Source organism: Chaetura pelagica, unplaced genomic scaffold, assembly GCF_000747805.2.
Source record: "Chaetura pelagica isolate M959 unplaced genomic scaffold, ChaPel_1.0 scaffold31, whole genome shotgun sequence".
NCBI lineage: Eukaryota > Metazoa > Chordata > Aves > Apodiformes > Apodidae > Chaetura > Chaetura pelagica.
In genome coordinates this window covers 271,806-281,126 of record NW_009952481.1, presented here as the reverse complement: position 1 = coordinate 281,126, position 9,321 = coordinate 271,806, and the positions used below count along the sequence as shown (strand labels likewise).

The 9,321-nt window shown below is 40.3% G+C and overlaps 2 protein-coding genes across 2 annotated transcripts in view; one reads left to right on the top strand and one right to left on the bottom strand.

The window, feature by feature from the left end:
- The window catches only part of RPL37 (ribosomal protein L37), a 21,507-nt gene that overhangs the window by 3,468 nt on the left and 8,718 nt on the right, over window positions 1-9,321 (bottom strand). The gene's annotated exons all lie outside the window — the stretch shown is intronic.
- The window catches only part of C7 (complement component 7), a 34,995-nt gene continuing 33,007 nt past the window's right edge, over window positions 7,334-9,321 (top strand). The window contains exon 1 of the mRNA XM_010008710.1: window positions 7,334-7,344. The gene's annotated coding sequence lies outside the window, so the exon portion shown is untranslated. The remainder of the gene's footprint in view (window positions 7,345-9,321) is intronic.

Sequence of the window (9,321 nt, the reverse complement as noted above, 5' to 3'; positions counted from 1 at the left end):
GAAGGAGCTCGGTGCCCGGGCTGCGGCGTTGTTGGCTGTGACGCTGCCGCTGGGCTGCAGTGCCCGTGCTGCCGGGCAGGGGTGCCCGCTAAGGCCCGGCCTCGCTGAGCACCGTAGGAATTGTTTCAGTGAGAAGCTGAGGGGCAGGGTGCGTTCGGCTGTTAGCAGTTCTTTGAAGTGAGCTGCCTTAACATAAGCAGCCCCCCCTGTGCGCCCATGTCCGTGCCGACCCCAGCCCCTCCTGCCCTCCTGCAGTCGAAAGCATCACCAGGGACCCCGTTAATGCAGCGTCTGTTCTTGCTCACGTGCAGCGTTTACATTCTGAGGTGCCAGCCTACACATCTTCGGTAGATGGATCTATACACAATTTCATTTTACAAGAGTTAATTTCGGGGAAGTGACACGTACACAGAAAAACTGAAGAAATCTCAAGGTGCGGAGGGTTAAAGCCCTGAAACGTGGAGTTTGTTGTCCGGGAACATCCTGTGGTACGACCCCCAGAGGGAGGCTGTGTCTGGCTGCTGCATTTTTAGTTCTGTACAAATGAGCATTGTGTGATTGTCTCAATGTTAATTCATCCTCAGCCTTTTTCTGAGCATGGCCTCTCACTGAATGCATTTGGTGCCAATTCATGTGCACAAACGTGCAGCCCAGGCTGTTCACCCAGCTTTTTCACTTTGGTCAGCAATTTCTGTCACCGAAATAACACCTAAGGCAGAAGTATTTACTTACACTCATTTTACCTCACCTGGCATTTAGTCTGCTCATGGTTCAACTGTAAAGAAGAGAGATAAATGGTTCCATTAACTCACTAGCCTAGACAGCCCCCTTAGTCTAGGTGCATAGATTGCTGAAGTTAGGTAAAATGAGTTTTAGCCTGGCTGATTTAATGAAAGTATTTTTATAGCGAGTCTGTCTTCCTTGTCAAAAATCAAAAGAGAAAACAGTATCCTATGGATAAAATGCCATACAAAAAAAAAATTTAAAATAAAATAAAATAATAATTAAAAATCCGAGTTAGCTGAAGCAACTTGAATACATCCTGCAGTCTGGTATGAGTTGTATTTCTCCCAGCAGCCTTGCTGTGTGTCTTTTAACTAGTGCATCTTTTCCTCTTTCTATCTCGTTAGATCTCAGAAATCTGGAAGATGCTGTGAAGACTTTGGACAGATGCCATGACAACAGCCTCAAAAGAAGTTTGTTGGATTGGCTGCCTGCAAGAATATGCTGCGGGAGGAATTATTCTTGTCCTTTGTGAGATAAAAATAACCTTGTTCATTTACATGTCTTCAAACCTGTTAGGAAAGAGAAATTTTTGTCTTCAGTGTTCAGGAACACCAGATACTTTTAGGGTCCAGAATGGGCAGAACTGTGACTGACCCAGAACCATCTCAGAAGCTCTTAGCCCCATGCAGGTCATGGGTGAGGACAGAGGTCAGCATCCATAGTGAACTTCAGCCTTCTGAAAACCTGCAGGCTCATGCTCTGGCAGCTGCTGAATGCCATCAGTCATAGTTGAGCACTGGCTAATTCTCCCTTCTGCTTTGATGCCTAGAAAGAAGTCCAAATTTAGAAGGAGATCTGTCTGGATTTCTGTGTTGTCTTTTTGACACAGGACACAGCAGTATGTCACTGCAGCCAGTGTCATCTCCATGGCACTTTTGGTCCAGCCAGGTCCAGTGGTGGAAGAAATTATTTGTCATGCCAGGAAACACTGATCCTGTTAGGTGTCTGGACCAGCGTTTACTGAGGCCTTTCTGTTTCCCCTAGCACCATGTTCTGCAGCTTGTCCAACCTCAGCGTTGAAAAACTGAAGCAAAATGCAACAGAGGTTATTCCCATCCATATTTTTTCTTCCATCCTTTTGGGGTATAAGCCCCTCTAACTCAAGCTGATCCCATCCATGTCCCATAGACATCCCTGGTCTCTTTGCTCTGCCCGGGCACTTGCTGGGGAACAGGAAAATCACCCAATTCTAGGCCCTCCCACGACTAAAGCAGATTGGCCTTAGAGATAAGTCCAGCTTATGGACAGATTGACTAAAACCAGAGCTGGCTATGCGGTAGAGAAGAAGGTGGATATGAACACCAGATAACCTCAGTGGCATTTGTTTTGTACAGGTTTGCTGTCATGCTGCTACATCACACTGACACCAGGGTGCAGTACAGCCATACAATCCCTGATGTGACCGTGGTGGGATTTGCTTCAAAAAATAAAGTAGTTGTACTGGTGCTATGAAACTTCAACACTGCTGAAGGGACTTGTGTGTAGCAAATCCAAGCAATTTATGTCTGACATCATATGGCATTGCATGTTTGTGCACTTGTGTAGGAACACAGTGGGGATGGCTTCAAGTGATAGGATTAGTGAATATTCAAGCTTCATAGATAGTAGAAGCTAGTCAGTGCTTGATAGCAGTTATCCTCAGAGGTGCATACAAGCATAAATCTGTCTTTCTACATGTGATCTCTTAGACCAAATGTATGCCTTTCAGTATCCTCTGGGATATTGATCACTTTGATGTAGGTACCAGTGTCTCAGGAATGCTGCAGAACTGATGAGTCCAAGGGTAACATTTTAATTAGCATTAGTTTGGATGCCTTTGTTTCTGGGTGTCGTCTGGATTTGCCGAGGTAGACACCTCGTTTAGAATTAGTGAGGAAGAAACTGTACTGAACATCTGTTACCAAGCAACCACAAGAAATGTAACTGTTTGTATGGTATCCGGATTTTTCAGTTTGAAAACTTTAGTGTTAATTTGAACCAGAAACGCTGGTCACCACAAGGTGACAGTATAGTTCAACTAAAACTTTTCTCTTAAACAAGTCGGTAAAAACTCTAAACAGCAACAGTAAATTAGGTTAATAAATTGAAACCAATATTATCTGCACAGTTCTTTAATGACAATAACAGAAGACATGAGCAAAAAGCAATGCAGATGAAAAAAATCTGCTGCATCCTGCTAAGAAACTAATAATACAAAATACTTTATATTTGTTTAAGATGAAAATGGATAGAATATAATAAAACAGCTGTCACTAGATTATAAAATAGCATGCTAAACTATAGTAGAAATTATTAAAAAAATCTAAACCACCTTTGTATGACAAAGCTTATACAATGTGTCTAAAACACATTTGAAGCTTTTACTTCTTGTGGCCAGTCCTGCATGCAAAGGCATGCCCTTTTATGGCAACTACATACTCCTGTGCATCAAGACTCTTCTATAGAAAACAGTACAAAATATGACCTCAGATGAGGCACACAGAAATGAATTCCAGAGTTTAATAATAAAAATCAATTATTTGGACTCACACTGAAGGTCTTCGAGTGTTTTTCTCGATACAGAATTAGATTTTTTTATAGTCAGTCATCCTTTTGATTTATGATGGCATGAATCTCTTCTACATGCTCATGATAATAATAAATCTTCTACAATGCTCATGAGCAGGGCTCTTTCAGGTAAGTTGCATTAGAAGAGCAATATTTTTTTATTACCACTCCTTAGCATTGGACAGAGGGACCAGACAGTAGTCACCAGACCACTGGCAAATGATTGGAGGGTGGCACTAATACTTTGTAGATCATAGATGAAGCATGGCTGCCATCACAAACAGGACCTCGTCCTGTTTCCGCAGCTGACTTGAACCTTTACCTTAGGATAGCTGGGAATGATCCTCGGTCCTTCCTCACCAGGAACTGCACTAAAATATTTATGTTCCATCTAGCCTAGGGGAACAGGGACAGCATACCTCTGTACAGCAGAGGTGTGTTTTTTGGTTTGGTTTGGTTTGGGTTTTTTTGTTTGCTTTTTAATTATTACATTTACATACATAGCAGGGTTGTAGTGCATTGCTACACCAAAGCAGTCAGTCTCAGAGGGGATTTTACTGGCTAGCCTCACATTTGCAGAGATGATTGTGTGGCAGTTTGAGTTGAACACTAGAAGGGCTACATAGGAGATAGTCACAAGTTCCTTTACAAGGTGATGGCCGTTTTCTTCTCGTTTGTATAGCAACTAAATATTCTTGTCTTCTTAGTATTATTTTGAGAAAAAAAAACAACGATGGTGATTTTATTTTGTTTCATACTGTCACCTTAAACCTTTGTTGCATTATTTGTGCACAAATGTATGCACAGACAAGCCTAGAGCAACATTTTCACTGGAGATGCACAGAAAACATTTGGGACACTATAGTCCAGAATTGTAGCCTGCATCACATTCTGGATGGAAAGGCCCAGCTTCTAACCTTGTTTCCCTTACTTTGCAGCAGAAAATGTTTTAGTTATTCCTTAGGAACATTTTTGCGTTGTGGCAAACTGCAAAGCACTGGACTTGATTTTCCTTCAAATGGTTCTGGAGTTTTTGAAAAAGGCTGAGCAAATGTTTCTCTGAAATAGCTTAGGTGTAGCAGTTCTTGTAGTGGGGAGGTGGGTAAACTGAATGATCTTCTGAGGTTCCTCCTAGCCCTGTTTTTGTGATGCTGTGATTTTATAAGAAGACTGTAAGTATGAAGACACAACTGTACCTCAAATTTTGCTGGCTGTCATATTCTCAGACAAATGCATTTGACCAATTTTATGCTTGGAAAAAAAGGTCAGATCTTTCCGAATTCTGTCTTTGAATGTTGTCTGCTATTTCCTTTATGATGGCTGGCCAAATAAATGCTATGGCATTTAATGCCATATAAATGCCATATAATGCCAAATAAATGCTATGTCGTTGCACCGACAGGCCTGCATTTTAAACATCTGTCCTTCCTCTGGGTAATGTAGGTTTCTGACTTGCATTTTCAGCATTATTCTAAATCACATTAAGCCAAAGAAAAAAATTAATTATTAGACAAAAGAAAAACAAAAGACAAAAGATGTTGCCCAGTCATATGTATGAATATATGTGTGTATCTCCCTGTGCAGGCATATATGTACATATATACACGAGTGGTACACACTTAGCAGTACTAGCAATGTGGTGGTTTTTGTTTTTATTTGGTTTAGCTTACAAGAAAAGTTACCAAAAGCTGGTCTGATTTATAGCCTATATCTAGAACCAAAACATTATGGCTGAAATATGCTAACTTGGAAGTTGAGTGTCTTAACATAACTTAAAATGTCAATTCTTTTATACTTTCAAATATTCCAGTATGAATGACACATGGGCATACTCTTTGGAAAAGAAACATAATTTCAACTGGTTGGGGAAAAAACTGTCCTGCAGAAATGTTGAAGTAAAAGCCTTTGCCAGAAACTCAGGAAAGGAAGACATCTTAAATTTAAATTTAGATTGAAAACAGTTGGTTATCTTACCCTCTCTGTTTTCTTAGTTTTTATGTGGAATTACACCCTTGCCTAGGTGTATCTCTGACATCACATTCACTCCATGTGTTACTCAGCTCTGTTTCAAATGTATATGTGAAGTATTATACTTCTCACCAGCCACTCCTTAGAACATAACTTGACATTGCTGTCCTCCCAGGATGGAGAAATGCATGTGAATGCTGTATAGTGTCTTCAGTCTTCAAAGGAAAGCAGGTAATTCAGTTTTACAAGACCCATCCAATTTTGGCAGATATTAGCGTTAAAAGCACTGGTATAGCATGTGCATGGTACAGTACACTTTTGAATTTTTAATGTATGTTGCAATTAGAAGCCTCCAAGTGTGTGAACAAGTACAAGGCTGTGCACAAACTGTGAGTTAGGTAAATATGAAGTATGTGATTTTCTTTCAGAAGTGTGTTTACTTCTCACAAATATTTACTGTTCATACATTTCAATTTTTACTTTAAATCTAACATTCAAGGAAAAAATACTTATGCCTGCAGTAAACTGGAAGGTCAAAGAAGAAAACTTTGAAGGAAACTGGGACATTCATGTTTAGTCTGAAAACCAGGAAAATAAGCCTAATATATAATTTGTAAATTTTTTACTTAATCTCAGATCTCACTTCAAGCATGCTAAAGAATTTACATTTATGTTCCTCTGGGACTACCACAAGTGACTGCTTCCTGCTCCCTGGTCACTCTGTCCCTTATCTAGAAAGAAAAAGATGAGCTTACTTTAAAAGAGAGAAACCTGTCTCTTGCACAGCAATCTTTACCCTGTATGGAATTATTTTTTGCCTTTAATATTTAGATGCAAGACACAAAACAGTAAGAAAAGAAGGCTTTGTGGTGGAACAAGTGGACAAATGTGAGTTCTTTACACATTGAAGATCACGCCTGTTTCCCCAGCTAAAATAAGCTTACATTCTTTCATCAAAATCACTGTTGCATTTTATTATTTCTACCAGCTGAGAACCTTCTCTAAGTACAAATGCTTTGCTAACAAAGGTCAGCTTAACTCTGCAGTTACAACTTTTATCTTCTGTTTATTCTGGAATAAGTTTTCCCAGTATCAGTAATTTTCAGCTTTTAGTTTACTGGAACTGAGGCATGCTGTCTCCATCAGAGAATTCCCCTAACACCCATGCACAATTTCTGTCTTACACTATTTCACTCTAATAAAAATAGAGGACAAAACAGTTCCCAGCCTTATTAGTGTGTGTAAAGAGGACACAGAAAATAAGTTGAGCTCTTTTAAACTTTTTTAATCAATGACAACATAGAGGTCACATTCCTGTGGCCCTAAGACCTAGATGAGATTAGCACATGCAGTACAGCCAGTCTTCTGGAGGGAAGGTTCTGCACTAGCTAGCAGGGCGCAGGGAGATGCTGTATTGGTCTACCTGCTGAGGCAGCAGATATGCAGAAAGGTTTTCCAAAATGTCTGCTTTAGTAGTTCCTATTATTATGATTGAAGCTACACCTTAGCACCTTTCTGTCTCTGAAGGGCTGCCTTTGGATGAAGCAGGGCAAACTCAGCTTCACTGGTGTTTATGCAGATGGTGGAGAACATGCCTGTACTTACAGTTTTAGATTTGTTTTATTGTGTTATGTAGTAGTTGTTAAATACTTATTGTAAATATTTTTCATCTCTCCTTTAACATATGTTAGGGTGAGATGAAGCCTAAAATGTGGCTGCATAAGAAGGGAGGGATGCCTGGGGGATGTTGCACTGTAAAAAGTTCACCAACCTGACAAGTCCAAACCTACTTATTCTTGCTAAATTTTAAATGCAGGTTATCTAGTAACCCTCCAAGCAACAGTATTTGAAATTGACTTTTTCTTCTGAGCCTCTCAACCATCTTACAGGTTTGTTATTTACTTCAGTCAAAACTGACTACTAACCATTCTCAAGTTACCTTTCTCATGACTGATGCATTTTTTTTCTATGTGGCAATATTTAGTTCACCTGGCTTTTTTACTACCTCAGAAGACACGTATAGTCACCAATAAATGGGCAGAAGTGCGTACTTCCCTTGATGTGAGCCCACACAAAGGACGAAAGAGGAGGCTTCCTCATCTGTTGTTCTTACAAGCCTTCCATTTTACATTCTTTCCTTGGAATGATCAGTGTTTATCTCTCTTTTTTTTTTTTTTAATCCTTTATAAAAATCTCAAAGAACTTTGCTAGCTCTAAAAAGTCTGGATATTGCTGTTTGCTGAATACATTTTCCCAGCTAGTAATCGATCCACAGAACCTCTGCCTCTATTAAGAACACCATATTTTTAATTGCTCTCATGATGGTCATTCAACCAAACAAGCACAAAATGGGATGTGTTCACAGGATAATTCAGAGCCAGTGCCATATTTAGTGATATGGTCTCCACTGCCAGATAAAAACCACTTCTAGTTTAGACAACAACAAATCAACTTTTTCCATGCTAATCAAAGTTGGTACATGCTGGTAATTGCATGGCTTGATAGGCCAAAATGGTTTGAGAATTTTGTATCTGGAAATAACAAAGTACATCATTAATAAGGCACAAAAGGAGACATGTATTCACTTACACACAAGATTAAGGGAGTACTTTGACCCTGTGCTTCATTGCTGCTCCTTTGAAGTAAACTTCAAGTACAGACAGAGCTAGAATAACTTGCAAAAATGAAATCACACCAATTTTAAGGGCTTATAAACTTGTTGTAGAAGAGGTAACAAATCTTGAGCACACTTAAATTCCTCTGGTGCTCCACTGAATCTCTGCAACCATATCTGCCCTTTCTTATAACTGGTATATGTTTTTGTTTCTCACAGTCTAATGGTTGTTGTATGCGTAGCCAGACCAGAATCAGGGAGGGCAAAAGTCAACTCTGTAATCTGTTTCTACACAATGCTCTGCATCTCCTTTGTCTATGAAAGTTTGCAAGAGCTTACTTTCTTTGTTGAACTTTGGTTCCAGCTGCAAAATAACTATAAAAGCTCATTCCAGAAAGTTTCACAGCAGCAGTTAGAGTTAATTAATGACTTCTCGAGTAAGCTGACAAAATTTTAATGAATTTCAGATGGTCCAAAAATGTTGTAGTTCAGGAAGACATCCTCATAAGATCTGTTTCTTTGAAGTCCTGCCTTAATTTTCTTCCCTAACTCCTTTTTAGCAGAGGAATCTTTGTTTCACTTATTGAAAAACATTTTTTAGGTTTTAATTTCAAGATACTGGGAAATATTCAAGGGATACTGATGGACCTTGGTGAAAGATTTTTGTCCAAAATTTACTGCTTGATGGAGTTTAGCTTTACAACTAGTTAAAATAATAATAATTCTAAAATATGTAACACACATATATCACTGATTCAGAAAGAACCAGAAATATAAAAGCATGGGCAAGGTTGCTAATGACTGTGATGGTTTAACCCCCTTTCCCCCATTGTGGTCCACATCACATTTGTGAGATCTCCCTTAGGCCACACAGCAACCTGAGGCAAGTCAAGTATGGATTGTGAAAAACGGTGTACCAGAGTGTTGTGACATCTTGACACACCTTGCTCCTGCTCTGCCAGTTCTCTGGTGATAACAATGATACCTAGACCACTAGCAGTCAACCGGAGCATTGAGACACCCCCTTGGCACACCTGACTCCTGCTCTCCCTTTGAGCCTCTGGAGAGGTGGGGATGATCAGTCACTTCCTGACAGCCTAATACATCTGTACTTGGGTTGTGGCCCAAAAGGGGGCTATGCCAGTGTGAAGGACCAGGTATTTCCTTACACGAACATGAAATGTCCTTTGAGTCAGCCGACAAAACTGACTTAAAACGGTGTCTCCACACGGCAGGAAACCCCCTCTGTGTGTATGGGGGGGGGAGCAGCTGCTGCAGGGGAGGAGCTGTGGCCGGAAGCAGGGGCAGGACTAGGTCCCGCCTGATTGGCTGAAAAGCCCGGAAATGCAAAACTGGCGCCGAAGAACCCCATGAGAGAGGCAGCGCGACACGCCCCTCTCTCTCTC